The sequence below is a fragment of the Panthera pardus genome, unplaced genomic scaffold (genome assembly GCF_024362965.1).
Source record: "Panthera pardus isolate Hobbes unplaced genomic scaffold, ASM2436296v1 HiC_scaffold_13, whole genome shotgun sequence".
Lineage (NCBI taxonomy): Eukaryota > Metazoa > Chordata > Mammalia > Carnivora > Felidae > Panthera > Panthera pardus.
In genome coordinates, this window is record NW_026526688.1 from 30695756 (window position 1) to 30709899 (window position 14144).

Consider the following 14144-nt stretch of genomic DNA (forward strand, 5'->3'; position numbering starts at 1 on the left):
GAATTCAAGGCTTACTGATGTGGTCAATTGGAGTACCCACTTCCCCCTTACAGGGTTGGAAAGGGAGTCACTCTCTGTTCCTCATCCCAGCCATGGCCACACTGCCTACCCATGAGATGTTTGAGAATCCATCTCCAATGCGGTCCTGCAACCCTTTCAGAGCCCATCCTCAAGGAAGATGGATTCAAATCTCATCCATGTACACAGAGCTCAGTCTTTCATTCAACAAATGAGTATATGCAATATGAATGATGCCAGGCTAAGAGCTGGTGATGCAAAATATAAAATACATCTCATCTGAACACATCTAATCTTCCAAGAAAGCACATCGTAGTTCTGGACACTGACGCGTAGGCAGCTGCAATGTGATGGGTTGAGGAGGCTGTGTTTTAGTGACAGGAACGTAGGGCTTGGGATCTTGCATTATATGTTCATTGCCAACTCTGCCCCTTAGGGGCTGTGTGAATTTTGGTATAACCTCTTAGAGCTTAGCTTATTTACCAAGGAGAGTTGAATAATCTTAAAAGGATATTAGAATATCATTAGGGAGATTATATCTATATCTATATCATCTATATATATCTATCATCTATCTATCTATCTATCTATCTATCATCTATCTGTATCTCCAAATTATTATCTAGCACAGAGAAACTGCTCAGTAATAGTTTTAATGGGAATTTAAAGGTGCTATAATAATGATATCACCAAGTACTATGAGACCACAGAAAAGAGAACTACTCTCTGGGGATTATAATTTATCTGGGTTTTAGAAGAGGTGTAGCTCACCCAGCAGAGAATTAGGTAAAGATTATTACAATTTAATTCTCATGAGAAAAGGCCCAGAGAAGTAAAAAACAAAAACAAACAAACAAACAAATGCAGGGTCTTTTCAAGTCAGTGTGGAGGATGCAAATGTTAGGTGGAGGTGAATGGAAGTGGATTCCAATGTAAGGCTGGTGTGGCTAATGGACACTACATTTTGGGATCAAACAACTGCATAAGCGCTGGAGGCAATTAAGAAGGAGGTTGACCAGTTCAGAAATGGGGTTTATAACTTAATCCTGGAGACCAGGGCAAGGGAGTAGAGAAAGAGAATTTAGGAGGGGACGGTAATGTGCTAGTTGAGTGAAGACGATCGGGACCCAATCTGGATTACTGACTGGGAAGATGGCGGCTAGGAGATGGATTCAGAGGGAATTTCTGAGGTGGAGGAAAATGGACTTCATGGCTAAATGAATGGGGGACGTGACGTGGGAAAGAATCCAAGGATGTCATTGAGCTTGGGCTTTGGAACAGTTGCTAACATCTGTTCTAAGAAGTTTGGTGAAACACTCTTCACTCACAGAAGTCCAAGAGGCAAAGGCTGAGATAAGGCCAGCACCTTTCCTCAGCGTGGTCAGACCATGACTGGAGCTGGGGGCTCCACGTGCTGTGCTGTGCTACCACCTGCGTGGCTATCCTCATTTCATCTTCCCAGCAATGCTATGAGGCAGGTGTTGTCATTCTCATGCTACAGATGGGAAAACCAAGGTGCCGCTATGTGAAGAATCTTGCCTAATGTCATATAGCCAGAGAATATATTGGAGCTGGAAATCAACCAAGATTTGCCTGATGCCAAAGCTCCAGTTCTTACCCAATTCTCTCTATCTGCTCCCCCTATAGCGATGCCTACCTCATAGGATTATACTGGAAAACCACTTAAGAAGATCACCCCCTTTAAAGGAAGAGGGTGTCTCTCCACAGCAATAGATTATTTTCTGGGCTTATCATGTGAGAGGAGATGCCAGCTGAAGCCAGCCTGTCTCCATTTTCAAGCTATTTATGATAAAAGCAACATTTCACTAAGCCAGACGTGGGACTCACGCCATCTCCTATATCTGTATCCATTCACTCACTCACTTACGGTTCATCCCCCCGCCACCTATTGGTAACCTTCTTCCGCTGTTTTCTACCATCTTATGCTGTGCCCAACACCGCGTCACTTGTTTGAAGATGTCCAGGATGCTTTTGGAAACCTCTCCTGTTGTTCTTCTTCCTCTTACCATCCTCCATGGAAAAGCAGCACCCCTTTGGCATTCGGACAGTTCAGAGAGGAATAAACGTGTCTGTCTCACTTCTGGAATTGCTAAAAAATGCTACAGATCATTTTTAACCTGATATTTAAGGAGCTAGGTTGGGATCTGCCCCATTGGTCTTCCAGGAAATAAACTATTTTAATTATCTAACTTAACGCAGTCTTCACAAATAGTAGCAAACCTTCTATGTCAGGGAGAACTAGGCTGGCCGACCAGTGGGTTGGAATGCCTCAAATGTGAGTTTCATCTGTGGAAAATTGGGGCTTGCAAAATTAGTGCTGTTGGATGATTCTGTTCACCCAGGTATTCATGTTTATTTTGAAAATTAAGGGATCTGGTCTCAAGGTGAACAGAGCAACGGAAAGCAGTTTGTATGGTTATCAAAATATTGTCAGTACTACAGACAATAGGGTAAGCCTGGCCACCATGAAGGAGAACTCCAAGCCTCAAGGTTGAAGATAAGAGGGAGAGCTTGATTTTTGAGTCTCTATAAATTGGTGCAACTTCTAGAAAGACTGAATCACTGGTTTTCAGGTTTCAACAGCAGCATGTACCACATCATTTTAGACATAAGGTCTGTGGCTGACAAACCAATTAGTTGTGAGCTCCTAGGTGTTAGGGATTGTGCTAGACTCACTTTCAGCCCTAGCGTTTAGCACAGCACCTGAGACATAGAAAGTCCTTAATACATACTATTCAGAGCTACTGCTTGAGGCATAACTGTCAACAGGGACAATCATAAAGCTCTACGGAAGCAAGTAATTTAATTCACTCAAGATTCTTCTCCCTACCAGTCTTACCCGAGATGAATAGCAAAGGAGTATTTTGATTGGGGGAGGGTGAAAGTGTGGATGGTTTTATAAATGAAGACAGATCAATAATATTATAGTGATGGTCGTTTCTTATGTAGCTAATATTTCATAAAGGAAAAAAATTCAGAAGAAGAAAGAGTAGAAAGAGGAATCTGTGATCTTTTCAATTAATGTAATGGAGATCTCAATTTAGCTCGAACAGCCCAACATGCCTGGGCCTGTCTATTGAATTGGTGGGAGCAGCTGCCAGAAGCCTGTTTGCTTATGGATTGAGGGTCCTCTTGGGAGAGTTCTCATTCTGAAGGAAGAAGTTGCCTGGCAACAAGTCTGACCCCTGGAGACTGACTCACCCAACGGAGGAGCAAGGAAGCCTGGGTACAGTGTGGTATCTGTCATCTAGATCCATCTCCCAGCTGGATAACTTGAATGTATGTCTAAGTGCCACCTAGACTGGGGAGTCTAAATGTACAAAGTAGAGAAAAATCAACTTCCTTATTAATATCCTTTTAAAATACGGGAGTACAATACAGTGCTTCAGGATCCATCTGATAGACTAAAACCTAATTACGGGTATGGATATGTCACCAAAGCGTTCGTTACAATGCATGGCAAAGAAGCGATAGAACCAGGGAGAAGACTTTGAAGTCCAGTGAAGCATTCAGAATCAGTACCTGTACGATGTGATAATATCAGCATAAAACTCACGGGAATATGTCTGCACCTGCTCTATAGCATCAGTGACAAAGTGGCACTCAGCAGAGGGCTGATGGGAAATGGTTGCAACTAATAGACCTTTAATTTCTTTTTAAGTTTATTTATTTTGAGAGAGAGAGAGAGAGATGAGTAGGGAAGGGGGGGGAGAGAGAGAGGGAGAGAGAGAATCCCAAGCAGACTCAGCACTGTGAGTGCGGAGCTCCACATGGGACTCTAACCCATGAACTGTGAGATCATGACCTGAGCAGAAATCAAGAGTTGGATGCTCAACTGACTGAACCACCCAGGCACCCTGACCCTTTAATTTTTTAATGGGATCACTATGTTCTTCCATGTTTCCCCAGGGAAATCCTCAATCCCCTACACAAATTACAGGGTGAAAATAGACGCTTGCAGAGGTGAGGACAAGGATGCGGCCCATTTCCATCTCCAGCCCCACCATGGATCCAAAAGGAAATGTATGTGTTAAGTAAAAAAGGAATGCCAATCCTTTTACATAAGGCCCATAGTAAAAATAATATTTACAATTAATTTAGTCTATTTTTATACTTCTCAAAATTTATATAATGAGAGACATTTATTTTATTTTTTTTTTAAAGAAAACCTGTTCTAATTATAAGATGAATGCATTCTGGGGATTTAATATACAGCATGGTGATTATAGTTAATGCGGTATTGTATACTTGAAAGCTGCTAAGAGAGTGGATCTTAAGTGTTCTTATCATGCACAAAAGATGCTGTGTGGTGATGGAGGTGTGAACTAACCTTACAGTGGCGTAATCATTTTGAGATAAATGTAGATAGATAGATAGAGATATCTAGATACATATTTTATATATATTTTTATACATAGAAAATCATGTTGTACACTTTACACTTAAACAATGTTTTATGTCAATTATATCTCAATAAAGCTGAAGAAAGAAAAAAGAAAAATGGACCGTCAGACCATGGCTTCCACCTTTTGCTTACAAAATATGTTCATAATACATATGTGACTTACCTAGAATTTTCCCTGTGATACCAAGTGGAGGTAGGGGAAAGGAAAGAATATGCACTCCCAGGCAAAGCTTTGGCATATGAAAATTTAACTTGAAGACCTCACCATCCCTCTTCTGCTACCTTTTCCCAACCATGATGTGTCCCTCTCCCTGAGAGCTCCTGTCCCTTATGACTCCATGCCTCTTGAGGCTCTGCTCCAGAAAGCCTTTAACAAGTTTACTTACAGGGTTAGTTGTGTGTGTTTCCTTTTCTCCCCCGCCCCCGCCTTTTTTTGTATCTATCAAAATATTTTAGCAGCAAATTCATATGAAAAGAAAATTTGTGGGTCCTACAAGAGAGCCCTACAGACAGCCCCTTTGGTCACTTCATATTGTAGTTGTTCACCTTATTTACCTTTAAAGAAAGGCAGGAGAAAGGTAAATCTGACCCAGATGTCTTCGTGTTAGCAGAGGAATTCAATAGTATTGTCACAAGGATTGCTTCAGAGGAGGACTTCTCAGGACTCATTTAGCCGTGAACGACTCTGTAACCCACAGTGACTCCTGGGCCTTTGAGTGTGTCCATTGCATCGCGCCCCGGTGGCTCATGGGAGTGCATTAAGGGCAATCTGGAAAGCTGGCGTGACAAGGTGAGAGGAGTCTTCACCGTATCTTTCTTGCCCACAGGAGAATCCTCTCATGGGCCTTCCTTCTCTCCTGGGAAGTGTTTTGCCTCATCAGCTCCCGAACCTTTCTAATACACATCAGGATCTGAGGAAATAGAGAGGCCAGCAGAAGGCAAACAGCGACCGACCGTAGGAAGAGAAAAGGCATGAAGAGAGGAAAAGGGTGAGAGACAGGAGAGCCTTCCAGGTCTGAGTTTGTAAAACAAGGTCTTTTTGGAGTCGGGGATGAAAGAGAATTTGGGGTCCCAGCCATAGGTACAAAGAAGGAGAGAGCAAAATGGAAAAAAAAGAGAGAAAGAGAATGCAAGATTTTTGTGTGCATACATTATTAGCTAGAATTGTTCTTCGGCATAACTAAAAAAAAAGATGTAATTTACTTTTCTATTACTTTCTAGTCCCAAAATGGTGCTTCTTTGAACACAACTGTGATGGTACTGAGGGGTGGCTCAAGTTTACGCGGTTTGTACTTGGAAACTGTAAAAGCGTGTGATTCTTTGGTAAGGTACATCCCAACTTTAAGAAATGTTGAAAGGACACCATTGCCGCATTAAAGTAAAAGTAACCCCCATATGGGACTCTGTGGCAGTGACCCCCTGACCCCAGTTGTTAGGCCCAAATGCTAAGAAACAGTTGTGTTACTCATTAATGAAACCTCGGGCTCTCTTCTCAGGACGTGCTTAATCTCCCTGAGGTTGGAGAAGTCTTCTGCTGAGATATTTTAAGGTCGTTAGTGGGACAGCTTTTAGAAAGATGTCCTGCAATCCAGCACATGAATCATAGGCATATATCAACTCTGAGTCACCAGATAATGAGAGAAATCTCCAGGAAATTAGAAGAGGGTTGGGGTTCCCATCAGTTAGGTTGGTATCTGGTCCTGTAGAAGGAGCATACTCATGGAGGAAGCACAGACTGATTAGGAGTGAACTTCCTCTACCAGCAGAGAACAAGACAGCAGAGAGCAGCAGTTTCTGATTTGGAATGTGTAATAGACACCCTTGATTTTTGTCCAAATTCCCTCCCAACTCTTTGTCCAGCTCTGTGCTCTCATGTCCCAGCCTCTGCTGGTAATGGCTGGTAGCCAATGGTCTGCTACTGGCAACCTCCAGAAAACCATTCTGTGCCTGAGAGTTTACATCCAGCCCTGATCCCCACCTTGTGTTGGTCCATAGCCAATGACTGAGTGACATGGGAGTGTGAGATCCCAGTTTCTCCACTTCATGGTGGAACAGCAGTCTCCAATGTCCTACCTATTCCAGCATTCTCTGTGAGAGCAGGTTGAGGCTGGAACTTCATCAAGATCAGACCTTGCTTGTTTCTTCTTTTCTTTTTCTACTTGTCTTGCCTCCTTACTGATTTCTTCTGGGAGCTCTACCTTAATAATTTCTGAACCTAAATCTTTGGCTCAATGTATGCTTCTGGGAGAGCATAACTATAACAAATGGTAAATGACCTGGAGATATTGAAAAAAGGCAGAAAACATTACCTGTTCACTGCTCTCCCTGTATTAATATCTCATGGACAGCATATGTGTAGCTGAGTGCTGGGCCATCCAGAAGGGTGGCTCTTCAAAGTTTCCATGGAGACTCCGTTCAAGAGAAATATCAAATGGCCCACAATGAACCTGGCTCTGCCATGTAAGCTTGGCCTTTCTGTCACATAAGGATGTCTACCATTTCAATTTCTAAAAGCATAGATTATGCAACATGTGATTTCAGAGGAAAGAGACTGAACTAAAAGGACATAATCTATTATATTCTAGAATTACAAAGCCAGAAAATATAAAAATCCATTAAAGATGTGATGTCTAAGATTTAGCAGATTCTAGGTGTTACTCTATTATTTGGGGGGAAGCATGTGATCTCTCTATGCTGCACTTCCTGTGTCTAAAAAAAATGCAGATTTTCCTACTTCTCTACCTGCCCTAGACAGTCGTCACTAGAATAAGATAATGTGTAGAAAATTCCTTTATAAATGATGGAATGCTAATAAAAGTTGAAAAAAAGGCCCTTTAATGATGATTTATCTTTCTATTAGGATTAAATAATATTGCGATTCACAAAGCTCTTTTTGTGGGTACACGTAAATTCAAGGAATAATGATTAGAAATATATTACTGTTAGCAGGGTAATCCAGGACAGTAGTTTTAACACTAGAACCTTTGTCGAAATATAAGTTCTCTAGAAGTATTTTTATACCTGGTTGAAGTAAGAGAAATATTGAGAGAATCTCCAGGCCAAAAAATTATTTCTACCAATAATTCTAAATGCTCTTAATTGTTTTCTGAAAAGCAAATGCAGATCTTCTTGTTTTATTCAATCTAGTGAATTGTTACCACCTCCCTGAATGTGTTTTCTGATTCATCTTTGACTACAAATCAATGAAGAGACAAGTCCCGCTTGAAAAATTTACAGGTTCATCATACATATGGGAAAACATAGGCAGGGAACCTAAGGATGCTTAGTTTAATTTTGAGAACCTAACTGCCTATCAGGTGATGAACTGAAAAAAGATTCAGTTCAGTTAAAATACAGTTACTCTTCGGACACCTGGTTGGCTGTGTTGTTTGAGCTTCGGATTCTTGATTTCGGTTCAGGTCATGATCCCAGGGTCATGGGATCATAAAATTTTTTAAAAATTTATTTATTTATTTATTTATTTATTTATTTCCAAGTTAGTTAGCATATTGTGCAATAATGATTTCAGGAGTAGAATCCAGTGATTCATCCCCTCCAAACAATACCCAGTGCTCATTCCAACAAGTGTCCTCCTTAATGCCTGTGGCCATTTAGCCCATCCCCCTACCTACAACCCCTCCAGCAACCCCCAGTTTGTTCTCTATATTTAAGAGTCTCTTATGGTTTCTCTCTCTCCCTGTTTTTATATTCTTTTTGCTTCCCTTCCCTTCTGTTCATCTGTTTTGTATCTTAAAGTCCTCATCTGAGTGAAGTCATATTTGTCTTTCTCTGACTAATTTTGCTTAGCATCATGCACTCTAGTTCCATCCACATTGTTGCAAATGGCAAGCTTTAATAAATAAAAATTAAAAAATAAAAAATAGATCTAAATTTTTTTAATTTTAAAAAATTAATTAAAACAATTTTCTTGGCAGATGTGTAGGTTTATGACTTTATGACATTTCTTAGTATCATTCTGCAGTTGCCTAACATACAGGAAATATTTTTACAAGAGTAATTGTATTTTATTTATTATTATTTTTTAACAATTTTTTTAAAGATTGGGAGCATATTTATTTATTTATTTATTTATTTATTATTTGAGAGAGAGTGAGAGTGGGTGAGGGGTAGAGGGAGAGGGAGAGAGAGAGCGACATAGAGAGAGAATCCCAAGTAGGCTCCATGCTCAGTGTGGAGACTGATACAGTGTTTGATCCCATGACCCTGGGATCATGACCTGAGCTGAAATCAAGAGTCAGATGCTCAACCGACTGAGCCACCCTGGCACCCCAAGAAGTTTAATGTTCAAAATATATTAAGATTTTAATATCAGATGCTTTAATATAAAAAAATGTCTGTATGATATACTTCCCAATCTTATGTGTTTTTTTCTATATGCATAGAAAAATATGGTAATAATACTTGAAAGCAAGCGTAACAGATATTCCTGGATAGCAGAATTATAGGTGATATTTATTTTCTTCCTTATGCTTTTGTGTATGTTTCAAAGTTTCCATAATGAATAGACACTCTTTTAAAATTATAAAAGTAGCCATTTTCATTGAAACACCCAGTCCTGTCAGAACACTTTGAGACTGGTTTGAGGCTTGAGTAGAACCGGGGCAAGACTACTTACTTTTCTCTCCCATTTTGTAATGGTATCTCCTCTGTTGGGATCTAAGATCCAACGGTGCAGAGACTTCTGGTCTTTTCTCGTTCATCGCCACGTGGCTAATGGTGTAGCACAGAGACCTGCACACAGCAGGCAGTTGATAGATAAGCAGTCGATGAAGGAATGCACACAAGGGTGGGCTCCCAAGCCAAAGAAGCAACATGAACAGATAATGAGAAAGGCACCGCTCAGTACGACGTGAACGAGAATGGGTAATTCAGCAAGGTGGAGGTACCAGGGGCTGAAGGGCAGTGATGGAAGCTAGAAACAGCTCTAGCATGTGCTGCACTTCACTGTGTGCCAGTCCCTGTCTGAGCTTCTACAGGTGCAGCGTCCCATTACCCTTATGGTGTCCTGCAAGGCATATTATTGTTTCCCATTCATAGATGAGAACCCTGAAGCTCCCTAAGCTTCCGTGAGTTGATCAAAGCGGCAGTACTATAAGGGAGGATGCGATTTGAAGCCAGTGCTATCCTGCCCCCACAGAGCCTTCTCGATCTTTGCACCACCTCAGAGGCAGCAGCCTTAAAGACCTGTCTCAGCAGATGGACAGACTCTCAAAGGCCACAGAACACCACGAAGTTTGAGAAGCTGCAGCAAGTGGCAGATCAGTCCTCTTATCCGTCCCTGCATCTCTCTTATGGAGCATCTTCTCTGGAGCCCCACTATGTGCCAGGCATTGCCTGGGCACTTGATATGCATCATGAAAAAGACAGATACCGTCTCTGTCTTGTTAGAATTGTACCTCAGGAAACAGACAGGCTCGTTTTTATTGCAGGTGGGAGAAGGTAGACCAAAAGGTTGAAAATGGAAAGTCACGCAAAGCAGAGTGCTTACGGTGAAGAAAGCAGGATGGGAGCCAAGGCATTTAGGAGATATCACGGGGTGACATGACAGTAGGGAGGAACACAGACGGACAGCGTGCAGGTCCCAGTTTTCACAGTGAGGTGGCTTCCCATCCCTAGAGCAGGACCACAACATCACATTTCCTTTCCGGTACCTGCAGTCTAGGAAAGGGATTATCACGGTAAAACTTCAGCATAAATCTCACTTGCCTGAGAAAAATGAGCTTTGAATCATTAACAAGGCAATTGCTGCTACATACTAATGATACCATTTCCCGCTCCTGGTCTTTTTAGCATTAATGTGCCCTGTGGTGTGGACTGAATGATATAAAAATGATTATACGCTTTGGAGATATTTCTGGGTTTGATTGTTTTATGTCATGCACCACTTGTTTAGATTACGAATTAACTAATAAATCTACGTTACTCCCTACGTTTTAGAATTGAAAGTCCTTACTCCTTTTTCCAATACCAAGTTAATGTAACCATCTCTGGTGACAGCAAATGAAGACTAAGCCATGGCTATTAGTGTGATTTACTTCCCACCCACCTGGTCCCCTAAACGACCACTCATCTTTCCTAGTGATTGAGAGATTATGTCTCTAGTATTATGAATAATTTATCCTCAATGAAATGCCATTTATCTCAGCTCATACCACCCTGCTTTGTGCACACTAGACCCGATAAATATGTATTTCAACCTAACCAATGATTCATATATGTTGACCCATATTTAATTAAAAAAATTGTGTTTATTTATTTTTGAGAGATTGAGTGCAAATTGGGGAGGGGTAAAGAGTGGGGGATCCAAAGCAGGCTCTGTGCTGAGCCCGATGTAGGGCTCGAACTCACGAACCATGAGATTATTACCTGAGCTGAAGTTGGATGCTTAACTGACTGAGCCACCTGGGCACCCCTATTTTGACCCATATTTAGGACTCTATCCTAACAAAATAATTCTAAATATAACAAAAAAACAAAAATATGCCAAAGAATGTTCACCATAGCATTGTATGTTATAAAAAAATCGGAAAAATCTAAATATACTAATGTAGGAAATTATGCAAACAAGTAATACACAGCCCTGCAATTTTTTGTAGGAACAGGGAAAGATTCTTCTGCCAAAGTATTATGTGAAAACCTCAGGCAAATTGTATAAACAGTATTATTACAATTATGTAAAACACATATAGAAAAAAATCCAGAAAAATATTCTAAAATGAAAATAGTGGTTTGCTCAAGGTGATGATACTATTAGCGTTATTTTCCTTTCTTTAGTTGGCATATGCAGAAAATTTTTAACTGCAAAAAATTTTTTTTGAAAAAATTCAAAAATTTCTTCAAAACTCAACCATACTTTTTTGGGAAGAATTATACAAATTCCTCTGAAAGTCTGTTATTGTTCCTATAAAAGCCCAACCACTTGATGGAATCCCTGGGGAAGTGGCAAATTACTGCTAATCCCTCTTCCTAGCTAGAAAATGTCTAAACCACGGGTCATTCTGGTTGAAGCAGCAAGGATAGATTTTACTCAGTAATACACTATTGCAATAGGGAAGGGTCCAGCATGAATTGAACTGAATTTCAATTTGTACACAGGTGACTGGGTATTTTGAAGGGAGAGTGAAGTATCCAGAAGAGAGAGAATGAAAGTTCACATGACTTCATACATATGTTAATTCATGGAGCACAGTTACAAAGAATATATGTGTAAAATGCAGGGATTATAGTCCTTTCTCTTTTTTTTTTTTTTTTACTGTTGTACCTACATTACCCAAGTTTCAATAAATATTTTGGTGAAAGAAAAAATAAATAAATAAAGGGAGAATGAAGGAATAAGGAAGAGAGGGGAACAAAGTTTCTGTAGAATCCATTTGGTCAAGTCTAAGCTAATAATACAAAGGCCACCCAATAAAAAGTGAGCAAAAGACTTGAACGGACATTCCATCAAAGAAGACGTACAAATTACTAATAAACTTACGAAAAGGTGCTCAACATCATTTGTTAGTAGGGAAATGTATTTTAAAACCACAATGAAATACCAGTTTACATATACAAAAATGACGCTAATCAAAAAGACAGCCAAAAGCAAGCGTTGGCAAAGATGTAAAAAAAACTGGTATGAATGTAAAATTCCCACTTTGGAAAAGTTTGGCAATTTCTTGAGAAGTTTACACATAAACTTACCATATGATCCAGCAATTCTGTTATTAAGAATATAAAGATCATGAAGACAGGTGTCCACACGCAGACTTATGCATGACTGTTCACAGCAGGGTTATTCAGAAGCGTAAAAACTGAAAGCAATCCAAATGTCCATAAATTAGTGAGCTGGTAAATGAAAGGGTGTACCCTTACAACAGAATATTCTTTGGTTATTAAATGGACTTAAATACTGAAATATACTACAACATGGATGAAACTCAAAACCATTGTGATAGGCATAATATATATCCCATGCTTCTATTTAAAGAAATATTCAGGAAAGGGGGCACCTGGGTGGCTCAGTTGGTTGAACATCAGGTCATGATCCCAGGATCTTGGAATAGATCCCCCCACCGCTCAGGCCCCACACTGAGTTTGGAGGCTGCTTAAGATTCTCTCTCTCTCCCTCTCCTCTCCTCCCCCACTCGCTCAAGCAGAGGTGCATGTGCACATGTGCTCTCTCTAAGAAATAATAAAAACGAAAACAAAAAGAAATATTCAGAAAAGACAAATTTATAAAGATAGCAGGTGGATCAGTGGTTGCCCAGGGTTGGGAGTGGGAACAGAGACTGACTACCCATATGCTCCAGGGAACTTTGGGGGGGGTAATGGAAATGTTCTAAACTTGAGTCGTGGTGATGGCTATATCACTCCGTAACTTCACGAAAAATTATTGAATTGTGAAATTACAATGCATGAATTATATGGTGTTAATATTATACCCCCCCAAATAAAAGGTAATGTGAACTTGGAAAAAAGAAAAAGAGAAAGAAGATGAAAAAGAGATAAGTGGTTCTGAGCCCTGGTATGTCCTTCTAGGATGTTAATGGGAAAAACTGATTAGTTACATCGCCTGGGATGAAAAGTTTGTAGCCTGTCAATTTGGGCTAGCCCAGGGAGATTGCTCTACTTTGAAAAGTCTGTTGTTTTTGTTCTGGAAGCTGTTAGAATGGCCTTGGCTTTTGTCTTTACTCCTGGGCTCAAAGCTCATCATTGTGGGGTCTAGACTGCAAGATAGATCAAACCAGATGGGACTTCTCCCCTTCTGGACCACAATATAACACTGATCGTGCAAAAAAGGTCCCCTGGAGGAATGTAGCCTTCCCTGGGACCAACAACAGAAATATACTCAGTAGCTACTCTGATTTTCATGGGTGGAAGTACAGAATATTTGTTCCAGAAAATTTCTAGAATGTCAGAAAAATACCGCAACTGTGGAAGATTGGTGGCTTACTTTTTTATATTGCCATGTATATTGCCCAGAAGAGTTGAAAATATATAAATAAAGCCAAAAGTAGTTCAATAAATAGCAAAATAACTGATATCGGTACTATCATAAGGGACAAGACAGAAGTTTTCAACAGAATATGACAATATCCAACAGATGCGAGGGAGGCTTCTTTCTAGGCTTTGCATCTTAAGAATATGAACATACAATTGCCATAATTTCAACTGTGATACGGTGCCAGGTCCTAAATTCTCCAGGCCTTGGTAAATAACCAACTGGAAAATATTGAAGCTTACAATTTACACTTTTGCTTTCAGACAATTACAGATTTCCTGGAAAAAGATTTGAAACATTACTCTTGAAATTTTTCTGTCATTATTTTCAAAATTGTACACTTACAAATAATCCTTATAAATGTAACCATTGGCTATGTTATCTTGGAAACAAAAAATATATTCATTTCATCATTTCCCTGATTAAATGCTACTTTTTATTGGAAGGATTAGTCTTCATCGTACCATAGATGATATGGTGTCAATAATTAAATAATAGTATGTGTATTTACAGCATCAAGAGGAGGAGTTATTTTCCTAAAGAAAAAAATTGTTTTGCAATTTATTGCAATTGAACAACAGTTCTATGATAAATAACAATTATTTTTAAAAGACAACCAAGTGACTGTTGTGCCAACAAATATGGGAAAGCTCATTTGTCCCCGAAGGAGGCCTGCACGAGCTTGGATTTTTTTGA